The sequence below is a fragment of the Chrysemys picta genome, chromosome 9 (genome assembly GCF_011386835.1).
Source record: "Chrysemys picta bellii isolate R12L10 chromosome 9, ASM1138683v2, whole genome shotgun sequence".
Taxonomy (NCBI): Eukaryota; Metazoa; Chordata; order Testudines; family Emydidae; genus Chrysemys; species Chrysemys picta.
In genome coordinates this window covers 13,772,122-13,786,687 of record NC_088799.1, presented here as the reverse complement: position 1 = coordinate 13,786,687, position 14,566 = coordinate 13,772,122, and the positions used below count along the sequence as shown (strand labels likewise).

Sequence of the window (14,566 nt, the reverse complement as noted above, 5' to 3'; positions counted from 1 at the left end):
TTCAAGACTCAGCTGAGTATAACAGATCATATTGTAGTGGGTTTACTGGCAGATATTCCTGGTTACAGAGACTCCCTGGGAACTGGAACTTCCATTATGAATGGCTCAGGTTGGTACAGGGCTTCATCCAAAGCTCATTGAAGTCAATAGGTGTCTGTCCATTGGTGTCACTGGGATATGGATCAGGCCCATTGTGAGTTTCCGTAGTTTAGGAGAATAAAGTTGGGAAGAAGTATGTCCATGAGAAAGCTTTGTTGGCAGTTTTGTGCTGCTAGTTTCACTGTTGGAACTGTTGGAATGGCTTTCCTAGATTTTACAAAATTTGCTCATGTTGGTCACTTGACCCCAAGATAAGGAAGTTTATTTCCTTTGCGCACACTTGAAAAGACTAAGCTGTTTGGTGCAGATGGTCACTTAAGGATTATCTAACAAATCGTGGCATTAGTAGCGATTCATTTGTGCAAACTAATCACTGACACTAAAACAAAAAGTTGCTAAAATCCATCCTTTTCCCCAATTGCTTAAGTTACATTCTTGCACTAGAATAGCAGAATTAAAATTGCAAATGTATACCTAGAGTTTTATCTTAGTAGAAATTGTATAGTATGTTGTTGTTACTACTGCTACTAGTATTATAGTAATTCTATACGTTAGGTCATTGGTTTGTGATCTAGCACAGAGTTAGGAGCAGCACATTGTGATTCCTTGACATACTGGCATAACTACACCATTGGATGCATTGGGAGGATCGAGTCAAGCTTTGGCTGATAGCGGATGAAAATTTTCCGACAAAGTTTTTCCATCAAAAAATGCTGGGTCAGCAGTTTCGACATGGAATCAATATATTCCCATGCAACGCGTTGATTCCATCAGAACTTTTGATGGAAATCGGGCAACCTGCTTCTCTGCCTGGTTCACAACCCTAAAATACTTGCAATCTAAGACAAAAATAAAGACAGGATACAAGATTGGCATATGTTTCTTGACTATGTGGGCTAGTTGCAGATTAACCCACGATAAGGACCTACAAGACCAAGTAAAAGAACTTGACTTTGATCTTACTTCCACTGACATCAGTGGCAAAACTCACACTGATTTGATTAGTAGTGGGACAGGGCTCCTTTTACAATTAAAATGTGAATACATCATTTAAATCTGACCTGTGAAAAATAAATAAATAGGCTGTAGACTAAAAAATGGATCAGCTCCAAAGCACTATGTGTTTTCAGATACTGTTTCTGTCCTTGGCGGTATGGTTTCACTCTGTGGTTTTCAATAATGGTGCATAAGAGTGACCAGTGTATCTCCTGAAAGATGATGTACATTTCACGATGAGCTGTGCTCCACCTTATACTGATTTTAAGGTGTTTGTATCCTTTCTTTAACAGTATATCTTCTGGGATGAGCTATGAGCAGGGCTTGTAAATATTTATTCTGATAATGATGCAGGGCTGAAAAGTATTCATAAAATTCATGTGTCAGGAGCATGTGCAGGGCTGACTTATAGCCAAAGCGAAAGATTTTTCATTAAATTTGGTTCTCCTTGATGCCTGGGTGAAGGAAGAAGCCGCTTTAGATAGCATCACATGCAGAGCAGGTGAAACGATACTGCATGTTTAGGGCTGTGAAAGAACGAGGCCATATTTTCTGCATTCGTGTTGTTTATGTAGAGGATTGTAATATTCGTATCCTTGAAGCAGTTTTAAAGCAGTTACACAGTTTTGTTCAAAGGGGAAGTTAAAATGGGAGGTGTTGTTTCAAACTGAAGTAGTGGGGAAGCTGTTCATTGCATCTGCTGGCCTGACAGATGGAAATGTGGGAAGTATGAAAGGGACTGAGACTCTGGGACTAGTGAAGATGTGTGGAGATACATGGGCTCTTTGCCATGTTTGGGCTCCCTTTCATTGGATAAACTACTGGACAGTTAGAAGAGCTCTGTATGGAAAAGAAAACCCAGACAACCTATGGTAAAGAGGTACCAGGAGAATTTACTTCAAGTGAATGAGTCTTAATGCAATAGAGTTCTGTGCATCTTCTACAATCAGTGTTTCTCTGCCTGTACATTCCCCTCCAGTCCTCCTTTCTGTCCTGAGCACAACACGTGGAAGACAAATGCTGTTACGCCATATCAAGTCATCGATTTTTAAATGGAATTTCCAGTGATAATGAATGAAGACTGCTTAAAAATAAATGGCACAATATGGTACATGGTATAGCACTTTTTTCAGACCTAAAATAAAAAGTGTGTGTGTGTGTCAGGAATCATGTGGTAATATTCTTCATCCTTCTTTCAGCTGCACTCAAGGGTAACTATGGGGAGTAAATGCAGTAGTGATGTGAACACCTGACCCAGTTACATCGTGTTCTTGGACTCTTAACATGAAAAGAAACAAAGCTGGCCAAAAGGAAGGTGGATTAATTGAAGCCTTGACCAGATGCTTGTGTGTAATGTACACAAACACAATGTGAGTCTTTGTCTCCCTCTGTTAACTAGACCAAATAAAGAAGTTGATGAGTCTCCCAGCTAATGGAAATGGTCCTTTAATTCAAGCAGTAGAGGTTCATGTGTTTAGACCTGGTGGTCACAAATCCAGTCCCTGCCCATGACAGCTCATTTAGGGGTGTCATTACACTTGTGCCCCTCAAAAGATAGCCTCTATGTTCCTGACCTATAGCAGTTTGGAAGGATGATGAGTTTTGGAATAGGATAGGAGCAGTTCTTAGCACTGCAGTACTACAAGGCTATTACTTTTTAAGTATCAGTCCCATTACGCCTCGCTGATAAACCACCTCAAAAAGAGAAACTGTTTTGTATTTGTATCCTGATGTGATGGAGTGAAAGGGGAAAAATCCCTTTGTAAAAATTCTCCACCACTATCTCCATAATCTCTACTTCAGTGAGCTTCAACCAAGTGCGAAAATGAAAAATTATAACCTGCCAAGCATCAGTGGCAGACTGAAATGAAAAAATTGCAGGTTAATAACAGTGATGCCTCAGAAAAAATTTGCTGGCCAATTTAACATTGCTCCATCCAAGGTCACATCTTGCAGCTGATTATTTTTAGTAATTTGCAGATGAGGATGCTCTACCTTTGTCATGGCAAGTCAAGATCAAGGAAATGGCAGGTAAAGTTTAATATTCAAGGTTATCTATCTTCTCAACTAAGAAGTAAGTCATGGTTCCAGCTTATTTATTTAAGACAGGGTACAGAAATCATTTCCACAGTGGTGAAGTGGAAAGCCTATCTTTTATGGCAGTCATAAAGTCACTGTAACATAACTTGGAGTGGAGAAAGATGCGGGGGTAGGTTGGGGAGGGGGGATCTGACCTAGTAGCTTCTGGAGCAACATATCACCTTGGGAATGAGGATCTGATAATATTTACCTGATAGTGTCATTCAGAATATAGAGGTTACATTTCACATTTTATATGTTTCTTGACTACGTGGGCTAGTTGCAGATTAACCCACAATAAGGACCTACAGGAAGCTTAGCTCTGTAGTTGTTGCCATGGGACCTGCTTGTGAAGGAGGTTTCATTCCAAAGAGGGGTGGATGTGGAGAATGAAGAACAGACTGGGCTATGTTGCCTTTTGGGTGAAATTGTCTGTAGGTGTTGGGTGGGGGTGGGGTGGGGCAAATAGTGCATTCCTGTTGCACCCATAACTCACCTACTGCCCCTGGCCCTACCCACATGTGTGACTCTGGTCCCATTGAGGCAGTTCTCTGAAATCTGGGCCACTGAGGGCACAGGGCCGGCGCAACCCATTAGGCGACCTAGGCGGTCACCTAGGGCGCTAACATTTGGGGAGCAGCGACCGCGGCGGCCAGATCTTAGGCCGCCTCGGTCGTTGTCGGCATTTCGGGGGCAGGACCTTCCACCGCCTCCGTCGGGGGCGGCATTTCGGGGGCGGAACCTTCTGCCATGTAGGGCGGCAAAAAAGCTGGCGGCGCTCCTGCCGAGGCATCTGATACCCACCTTCCTTCCTGATGTGGCAGTGTGAGAAGTGTGTGTGTGTGTGTGTGTGTGTGTGTGTGTGTGTGTGTGTGTGTGTGTGAAGGGAACCCTCCATGTGAAGATATAAGAAGATATTTCTACCCTCCACACCCTTGTCTGGAGTTGTGCCAGAACAACAGAGTCAACAACTTCTCATTTGCAAAAAGTGCAGTTGGATCTTTAAAGATCACAGCGATTAGAACCTTGGATTTAAGTCTGATCCTAAAAAGGCGGCACCTCCAGCAGACTCTGCCTTGGGCATTGGTTCAACAGGGACTCATACTGCACTGAATCCCCATTACTATTACATGCAACATCTAAGTTTTCAGTAGAAATTCCCTATCCAATTACTTCTATGCCTTGACCCTATTTAGTTTCTGAGATCTGACAGGATCACAGCTTGAGAGCTTTTTAATTTTTCCAGCTGTCATACAACATATCAAGCTAGTTCAGTAGTTCTAATCTAATGCTCCCTGCAATGAAACTGTGAATGTATCAATCAATACTTGTTAAAGTACATGTAAAATCCACACCAAAAAAAAAAAAATTAATAGTCTCTTGACAATCTGTCCATTTCATTCTCTGTCTCTTTATCTTCTACCAAAAACTGTCTCTAAAAGGTTCCACATTTCCTCAAACTCGTGTAGCCTGTCTTTGTTCATATAGATCATCTTTGTGCCAACAGCTCTCTCCTATCCCAAATAAGGCCCCTCTAAAGCATTAGGTTGATCTGTTGCCCCGCTGTAGAGTCTTCATTTGACATATCAAGACAGTAGTGACAGGCAGACTTCCAGTCCTAGGAACAAAAATGCAGGGATGGGGGACTTCAACCTCAGTGCTTTCTCTGTAATTTATTTTTCTTCCCTTTTTCCACAAAGTAGTTTAGCTTTAGGATAGTCACAAAGCAGAAAGAGCACAGAAGTTTTTTGTATCAGTTTCTAGCGCATAATCCAGTTTGAAACTATCTATTACTATAGCTGCCCTGGTCGCTACACACAACTTCATTTTAACTGGGTTCTCGCAACATGTGTTACCCCATTATGCTTAACAATCCATCTCACTTTGTATTTGGCTGTAACACTGTAGTTACATTTTCCAGACCTCTGTGAAGCTTGAAAGCCTGTCTCTTCCACCCTCAGTAGTTGGTACAATAAAAGATATTGCCTTGCCCACCTTGTGTCTCTCATATCCAGGGACCAACACAGCTACAACAATACTGCTAGCAGTTTTAATATAGCTAACAGGCAGAGTGTGTTCTATGAAGAACTGGATAATTAACCCAACAATTACCAGTGTCTCTTAGTGCTCATGCCCAGAGCGGAATCTCCTCATCCAGTTTCTCCTATGAGGCTATAGGGTTTGATTCTCATTTATACCAAAGCCACTTTACAATGCTCTGACAACGAAAAGGCCTTAAAGTGCTTGTAAAATGTCATCTAGTCTCACTTTTAGACCCCTTTATGCTTCAAAAGTAAGGTGGTGTAAAGTGGCCTTAATGTAAATGAGAATTGGGTCCTGTTACCCCTAAATGCACCTTCAATCAGACCTCTAGTTTAGCAACTGTTGATGAAATTAAAGAGATCAGAATCTAGACACAGAAGAACCAAGTATATAGCATGGGAAGGGGGTCTGTCTACACATGGATGGATGTGTAGACAGACCCCTAGATCCTTGGGCTCCCACATAGTATGAAGGCTTAATTGTCTGCCCCTTCCATGGAGTTACAGATCCCTTTCCTTTGTGGTAGCAGATCAAACTTGTGGAGGCTGACAGCCCTTTTTTTTGGGGGGGGGGGGAGGTGTGTCTTGTGTGGTTTTCCATGGGAGGGGATGGTAGAACCAGATCTCTTAAAAGCTTTCTTATGTTCACTTATAGATAGTCATAGATGTGCAGGATACCTTACGGGTGCTAACCAAAGATAGGTCCTTGTCCCAAGGACTTTACAATCTATGGACTAAATTCTGGCTTTTGTGGCCATAGTTGTGCAAATTGGAAGAATGGGAGGTACAGAAGAGCTGTGCATCCAGATTGACTCATGAACTCCCCTCCACCTCAGAACTGTAACTCCACCACCCTGGAAGAAGATGCATATGCTTCCCTCCATCAGCCCAGCTCTGTTAGCCTTTGTGGGTGGGGCCAGGACCCTGACCCTTTTCAGGCAACTAATGCCCATTAGCAGTGTATGGTCTTCTCAACACTGTGATGACTGGTCCTTGCATGGGGGCTCAATAGGGAAGCCACCTTGGGCAATTGTGCAGGTACTAGTCACAGTCTGATTCTGAATGAAAAACTGCAAAGGGGCAGCTGACCTCAGGCAGAGGTGGGCACGATAAGATTAAAGCCGGTATTTTCACTTGGTGAAACTCGATGGCCTGCATTATTCAGATCAGACTAGGTAATCTTAATAGGCCTTGAAATGACACTTTAAAATACAGATGTATAATTCTATTGATGTAGCTAACATCTTCCCAAATATTTGGACAACATAAACAAGCACCTCTTGAAAAATAATTATTTGTGGCAATGCATTGCTCAATCTATTACTTATGGGCTTGATGCAGAAGTTATTGGGCTTGCGTTATGTGGGAGGTCAGACTAGATGATCATAATGGTCCCTTCTGGCCTTAAAATCTATGAATATATGGAAGCATCTTGCAGGCTGTGTTTTATTTACAATAACACTTGTTTTTGATAACACAGCCCAGTACATACATCTGAAAATGTATCTATTTTCTGGTAAGTTTGTAACTTCCAGGGAGGAGGGAGAAGTTTTATTTCCTGTGTAAGAAGCTTTTCTTTTTGGAAGATCATCTGCTGATTATTAAAGTGCACATAAGGGGCTCTCTGGGTCTACCACACGAGCTTTCTTAGGCCAACAGAAAGCGTAAGGCATTTCCATGACATTTATAATTGCAGCACTTCCAGAACAATTACCCTGGCAGTTCGTTTTCATATGGTTGGAATTATATTTGCTTGTTAGATTTAATTGAAATCTGTGCCGATGCACTTGCTTGACAAGGTTTTGCAATACCGTCAATATTCAATGGCTTAAACTTGGGGGAACGTGCATATTTTCTCTGTTAGCCAATCATTTACAGATATGACAGGAGACATTATGGGGTACATTTTCAGAAGGGCAGCCTCAATACTTGCCATCACAGTTTGTACCCACAAAAATATACATCAATAGGAATATTTGCACCTCTGTCTACCTGACTCTGGCCACAAGTCAGGTAGTTGTGTTTTCAAGTCCTCAGATCTGTGCTTGTAGTTCATTTGTGGTCAAGTATTGAGCACCTCCTCCTCAGTTTGCATGAACTGGCATTGCTTCATGTCAGGTAAGCTATGTTGATTTATGTCAACAAGGATCTAGTCCAGTGAGCCTGCAAATAGGGAAACTGGGCCTCACTCCTGTGTTTCATTTCTGGCAGCTTCCTCTTCAACTTGGTCTAGTTGAAGGCTGTAATATAGTGACCCCGATCTCTTGTAAAGAAGGGGCATTGGACTTAACCCATGTAACAAGAGACACTTGCCTGCTACGTATAGTGCAGGAGGCTGAAATAGGGAAAACATTTTTACAGTGGGTGGAGATGAAGAAATAAGAGAAGGATCTGGCACAAAAGGAAAAGGTTAAGTAGATTCATGAGTGCAAAACATAAAACATTTTTTTTCCCTTTAAAGCCAGCTCTGTAAGTTAAAACGGATGCAAACATGCTGTCCTTTGTGACAGCCTGGAGATGGGCATGCTGGAACGTTAGACTTGTCCTTTGCTTGGATAAGTGGATTTATTTCGTATTTTGAAGTTAAATGGCTGTGATAAAAATAGATCCCTCTATATGCTACCGGGATCTGTAGTTTAATCAGGCTGCTTCCTGGAAAGAAGCCTGAAACTACTGTGAAGTACTGGGCAAAGGTCATTATATTGATGTTAGGCCCATTATATTGATGTTATTTTGAAAGAGAGAGAAAGCAGCACTCCTGGTCATTCTTGTACTGTATAGGGAAAGAGCTCTCTAAGGTCTCATGCAGCACTGGCTTTTCTACAACCTCCCCCAACTTGCCGGGAGCAGGATCCAACTGTCTGGGCTTCTCACCCGGCTCCAAGCTGGGAGCGGGGTCTAGCCGCTAAGCTCTCCAGGGGAGCAGGGAACAGCTGGGCTCTATCTGCCCAGCTTTCTTGTCAATGTCACAGTTCTGGTGAAATTGAGAGGAGAGCTAAAAGCCGATGTAAGTAACAGTGTCAACGCTGGGGTTCTCAAACTGGGGATCGGGACCCCTCAGGGGGTTGCGAGGTCATTACATGGGGGGTTGCGAGCTGTCCACCTCCACCCCATACCCTGTTTTACCTCCAGCATTTATAATGTTTAATTTATTAGGGGGGTCACACTCAGAGGCTTGCCATGTGAAAGGGGTCGCCAGTAAAAACGTTTGAGACCCACTAGTCTATGCAGACACTGCATCACCCTAACTACATTGACATAAATCCTATGCCTCTATGGAGGTGGAGATATTATGTCATTTAATGAGGGGAGGGATAGCTCAGTGGTTTGAGCATTGGCCTGCTAAACCCAGCGTTGTGAGTTCAATCCTTGAGGGGGCCACTTGGGGATCTGGGGCAAAATCAGTAATTGGTCCTGCTAGTGAAGGCAGGGGGCTGGACTTGATGACCTTTCAAGGTCCCTTCCAGTTCTAGGAGATGGGATATCTCCATTCATTTCATTTCATTTCATTTTATGTCGGTGTAGTAGAGCACTTATATTGGCGGGACAAGGCTGTAGTGTAGACACTGATATAATTAGGTCGACGTAAGCTGCCTTATGTTGACCTAACTGTAGTGTAGACCAGGCCTTACAAATCATTTTCATTATCTGGCTTTCATTTTAGCCCTATGCAGCAAATTCCAAGTTGCCAAGTTAACAGCCCTGGAAGCTGAAAGGTCAGTATTTAAATATCAAACACGTACCGTACCAGCAGTGCAGGCTGCCTGAATCCCTCCACTGTGCCTTATCAATGTTCCTCATCCCTGGCATGGAGAAAACAGCTGGGCTGAGGGCAGTGTTTAGTGTCCATGCTTATTAACTGTTGGTTTTGCTGTTGAGACTGGCAATAGGAGTGTCATTTGTGCACCACTTTGGTGAACAGCACTGGGACCTGGAGTAAAACGCCATTTCAAATAATAGTGTCAGATGGGAACAAATTTTGGTTTCTACCAACTTTGGCAGGAAGCATACAAGGTAATTCCATTGAGCTTGCCAGTTTCCCATCCTTTTATTTTAATGTCTGCCTTCGTAATGACCATATTATAACAAAGTATTGTTTTTCCCCTCCACTAGCATTGAACGATAACCTATCACATATTTATTTTTATTTCTTCTTAAAAGGAGAATTTTTCTTGAGAATAATGGAAATTAATTTTTATTCCTTTACATTCGCATTGCTTATGTTTTTATATTTGCACTAAAGCCCTTAAATACAGACACATTAACACATAATAATTTATATACGTAAAATAAAATCACAGTCTGGAGGAAAGGATTAAGGATTTCTCCTTTTCTTTGCCCTAAACATTAAAACATGCTCTTTACATTTTGCTTAAGCTTTCATGTCAAAGTTATGAGCAGCTTTAGCCTGGTTTGAGTTTGAAAACAAGACCCAAGCCAGGACAATAACAGAATGACACAAAGATTGACTACACTGTACTGGCTGGATGAAGTGAAAACCGATGAAATATAAATCCTATCTCATGGGATTTCACTGCCTGCTGGAACTAATCTCATTAACTTAAAACCACCTGAGGCTTAAGAGAGATATACACTGCCGTGAGAAATTATATTTATCCCATCCAGGAAAAAAACCCACCAGCTTATATCTTACATTTGACTTTGCTATTCTTGAATTACCAAGACATTTCTATCCCATGGGAAAGTCATTATATCTTGCAGCAGCACAATTATGTATCTTATCTAAAGTTCACTATTACATGAATTCTCAAATGTTTGTTCGTTTTCTTTTTAAGTTATTTCCTAAGGAAAATAAAGATTGGATACTTCATACAAGCAAATGGTGATAGATTACTTTCAGGTACACAATGCAGCCTTCTAGGGTTACAGGCAAAAAATCCTGAAGTTGCGAGATGATATAAGAGAAAACGTTGCTATTTGGAAGTAAAGGTTTGTGAGAGACCGCTTGTACTATGCAGTTGTTGTAATTCAACCTTTCTGATCTTTTTTTTCAAATAGCTGATTTTACAAGGCACTGACTGGCTCATTGGAAACAGAGCCTTCAGATGCGAGGTTACAGGTTTCAAGCCAGTGCAGATCAGGAGTGAGGGATAGCTTCATAACCATTGGATCGCTGTGCGAACTTCAATGTAGTGCCCATTGGATAAGTGTCCATAATGTACAAACCACCACAGTTGGCATTAAAGGTCTGATCCAAGCCCCTAGCTGTGGTGCTGGAACAATTTTTATGGCATGGGTGCTGAAGGCAGAAACCGTGTGTTTGGGTTGTTGTTACTACTTCAAACCAGGGGGTGCGGCAGCACCCCCAGCACTCCTAGTCCCAGCACCTATGGGATATTAATAGGAATATTCCCATTGATAAAGCCCTGTCTGACACTCTTGTCAGCCTCAGTAGAGACCGGGTGTCTATTGAGAGTCTCTTCATTATCTTCATTTTTTATATTTATTTTTATTTAAATTAGTTTTAAATCAATCATCCATCCATGGCTCCACGGCTCACATTAAAGCATAATAATAAGATAAATATCATTGATAAAAGATTTACCTTTCGTTTCTAATTTTGATGCATCTGTCAAAAAATACCCCAACAACCTATCCACCGTACATAAAGCCTCCCTCAATCCGCTCCATCCAGGAGAAGAAATTAGCTTTGCAGTATGCTCTGAAGGTCAACACGCTGATGTTCTGGTGGGAACTGCATGTCAGGCTTGAGGATTCCTCCCAGAAAATGTCTTACTCCAGCATGTCTCCCTTGTAACCAAGAGGCTGTTAGCTGGAGCATTGCTGCTGATGGCTAGCGTTACACAGTGCTCTAAGATCCTCACATAGTTCCATGAAGATCTGCTTCATCATGTAAGTTCTACAGCTACTGCTGGTCAGCTCAGTTCTGCATGATGATCCAGTCTGCTTGTGGTCCTGCTCTGGAAATGCTGGTCTCCATGTGGGGAATCTTCAGCCATTGCAGCAAGCATCAGCTGCATCACCTGGGTCACCGCTGCTATGTCTGTATCCGCCTCTGGGAACTGCTTTCAGAAGGACAGAGACTACTGCCAAAATGTCCACCAGCTTTTCGTAGGTACTCTTCCTGAAACCTGAAATAGCAGAAAAAGATCAATCAGTGCTGGATCCATGGCCTGTCTCCAGTAGCAAGGAACGTGCAGAGCCAGAAAGGTCTTGGCTGAATGTGTTGGTGGACAAAAAGCACTTTTGCACAAGGGTTGCGCGGCAAATTCTTCCCCCAGTGCACCATGAACCAGAACCTAGAGCAGCTACAGTTAGTAACATGCTAAGAACCCTGGGATACACCTCCAGAAGCCACAGCATCAGACAAGTGTCAGTACATCGCCAGTATGGATGTACCTGTCAGGGTATGAGGAATGCATCCCAATGCAGTGTGGATGCTCACAGGAACAGGCTCACATGCATGGGTATGTGGACCTGGGTATGCTATGCAGTGTAGCCACACCCAAAGAGAGGCAGTCTTTCAGGTAGCCAGGAAAATTTAGATACATAATTAACTGAAAAATGTGAAAATCGCATTCAGGCAGTGCAATTTTTCTGAGTTTGACAAAATCCAGTAAAGCTGGTGAAATCGTTTGTGGACTTAAAGAACAAAAAGAGTGTCAAGGTTCAATATTAATGGTGGCTCATTAGCCCAAAGTCACCACTTTAAATACCAGGACATGTAAAATGTACAATGTTACTATTGTCCTTATAAGCCATTTATTAAGTATAGCTGAAATTAGATTAATAAAAATGATACCATTACACCCAACCTCTCAGACTCAGTCTGATGGTTTATGAGTAGATCACAGGATAGAAGGCAGTGCGACTCACAGGTGCATTAGCATGGAATTATTAGAGGAAAACGAATAAAACATTTTGAATGTCAAAATCTCCTATTCAGCCACCTGCAGCATGGTGTGTATATTGAACTGGTGTGTGCTTCAAACACTTGAGGCCAGAGATATGGGTCGAACGAGCAAGTTGTAGGAAGGTGGTGCGCTACCCACCCATAAATGTCATGTGACTTGGATAGATTGCAACTTACACTATGGGGAGAAAGGCAAAATTTAAGTAAAAAGAACACGGCTGCTACTCTGAAACCAAATTTAAGTAATGATTTTTCTTCTCTTGTTGAAAACAAGAAGTGTTAAGGCAACTCTAACTTGTGCACAGAGGGCTGAATTCTGTCTGACATACACCCACTGCCATCCCATTGATTTCACTCAGGTTTCATGGGGTGTATGTCCATGCTGAATTTGACTCTGTGCCTACCTTAAAATAAAAGTCCTACACCTGACCCCATAAGAATCCTCAACATCTCACCAATTCTCCATACAATTGTGTTATGAAAACAAAATAGGATGAGACTATTTTCTCATACAATACACTACTAATTAACGGTAAATTTAACAAGGTGTAAACATGGCATGCTCTCCCATGCACATAGTACTTGCTAACATTTACATAAATGTTTTCACTGTTGTTGTGGCGGTAACTGCTAGAGTCCAGCAAGATCGGTTGTGCTTTATGCTGTACAAACCTATGGTAAATGACTGTCAACTCAAGCCACCTGAGTTTGGGTTAGAATTTTATCACAAATGTATCATTTTAAGAGAGAGAGTGTGTGTGTGTGTGTGTGTGTGTGTGTGTGTGTGTGTGTGTTTTATAGGTTCCTTCTATGCTGAACCACAGACGATATGGGTTGTTACAGCTCCCGCAGCAAAGCCTTGATTCTTCTGCTCTTGCTGTAGCATCCCATGCTTTTAGCTCTCGAGGTTCAATCCCTAATGTGTTGGCCATGAGAGGGTGTGTGTGTGTGTGTGTATCTATATATTTAAATCCCTGGGCATAAAAAAGAAACAGGAAAATTGTCAAATCTATTTAAACTGCAGAAAAAAATATTTCAAAGTAGAAAATAATGTAGACTGTTCAGGGCATTTTTTCCCTTCTCTTTAAAATTAGGGGGAAAAAAACACTTCCATATTTTCAAAAACAGGACCCTAAATCCAGATTTAGGGTCCTAAGTAGGTGACTGGAATTTTCTAATGTGCTGAGCCCCCAATAGCTCCTGTTGAAATCAGTAAGAACAGTTGGACACAAAACATGTTTGAGAATTACGTCTTTGATGCTTACGAGCCTAACTATGGACTTGGGAGCCATCAAGTTCCTATATTTTAAAATCTTGGCCTGTACAAGATCTGCTGTATCTTTCCTTTCTTGTCCAAAGGCCAGATGCTCCTGCCACTGCACAGAGTGAAAATAAGCAGAGAAGCAGAAAAATAGTTGGAAAGGCCCCAATTTGGAATTGAGTGGGAGGTGTCTGGCAAGAGTAAGTGAAGAGGGGAGAGAGGATGCTTCATGCAGCAAGCTGCGTTAGAAGGTCTGAAATTCTCTGGCAAATAGCTGTAGCAGACTAGCAGTTAATGTTGACTAGACGAGCATTACCCTCCCCCTGACGCAATATGTTTTGCATGTTAGGGCTTGGCAAATAAGGAAAAAAAAATCTGCTAATATTGTTAATTTGTAAAATGAACTTGCTTCAGTCACGCTCACATCCCCATCTTATTCACTTTCTGACATTTGTCACATGATCAAGTTTGCTGACATATATGTTCATCTGCAGGTATTCCTAGAAACCCAATGTGAAATTTGCATGTGCAGGTATTCACACCAGATGCTGATGTACACAGTCAGGGAAGAGGAACAATATCATGTGACTTACCTGACGAGTCACAACTAAGCATCACAACTCCAGTTTTAGATATTCATGATCACTCCTGAGACTAAAATAATTTGACCAAACACACACACTTGATCAATAACAAATAAAGTGGAGAAAGCTGCACTCTGAATGGGGGCATTTTGTTAGCAGAAAAAAAGAATATATTCAGGCTACGAATGATTTGTTACAAATTATTTGCTTAACTCTCATGTGTTTTTCTTTCTGTCCACATGCAGGTAAGTACAGTGTATTCCAGTTATTTACTGATGGACAGGATGTTAATTCTTAAAGTATCTGAAGAACAGGCACCCAACAACATCCCTGAATAATGTATGTGCTTTCTTTGTAAGCTTGCTTCTGTTTTGTAACCTTTAAAACATGGATTTTATGACTGACATCATTAAAATTTATACTCCCTCTAGAATGTGATGTTCATTATTATTACTCCACTGTGCCTCTGGATCACCTGTCTGCATTGTGGTGCAGCCTTCCTCAGGACTAAAATTCTGATCTCTGTTCCACTGGTGTAAATCCAGAGTAATCCAGGAAAATTCATTATTTTCCATGAAGTTCAGTGGGTAGAACTGGGATCAGAATCTGG

General features: G+C 41.7%; 1 protein-coding gene across 6 annotated transcripts in view; it reads left to right on the top strand.

Moving 5' to 3' along the window:
- Positions 1 to 14,566, top strand: part of NAALADL2 (N-acetylated alpha-linked acidic dipeptidase like 2) — a 953,294-nt gene that overhangs the window by 35,343 nt on the left and 903,385 nt on the right. For 2 of the 6 annotated variants that reach the window (XM_065557734.1, XM_065557731.1), the window contains exon 2: positions 14,202 to 14,295. The exons of the other annotated variants lie outside the window; for them this stretch is intronic. The gene's annotated coding sequence lies outside the window, so the exon portion shown is untranslated. The remainder of the gene's footprint in view (positions 1 to 14,201; positions 14,296 to 14,566) is intronic. 6 annotated transcript variants of the gene reach the window in all.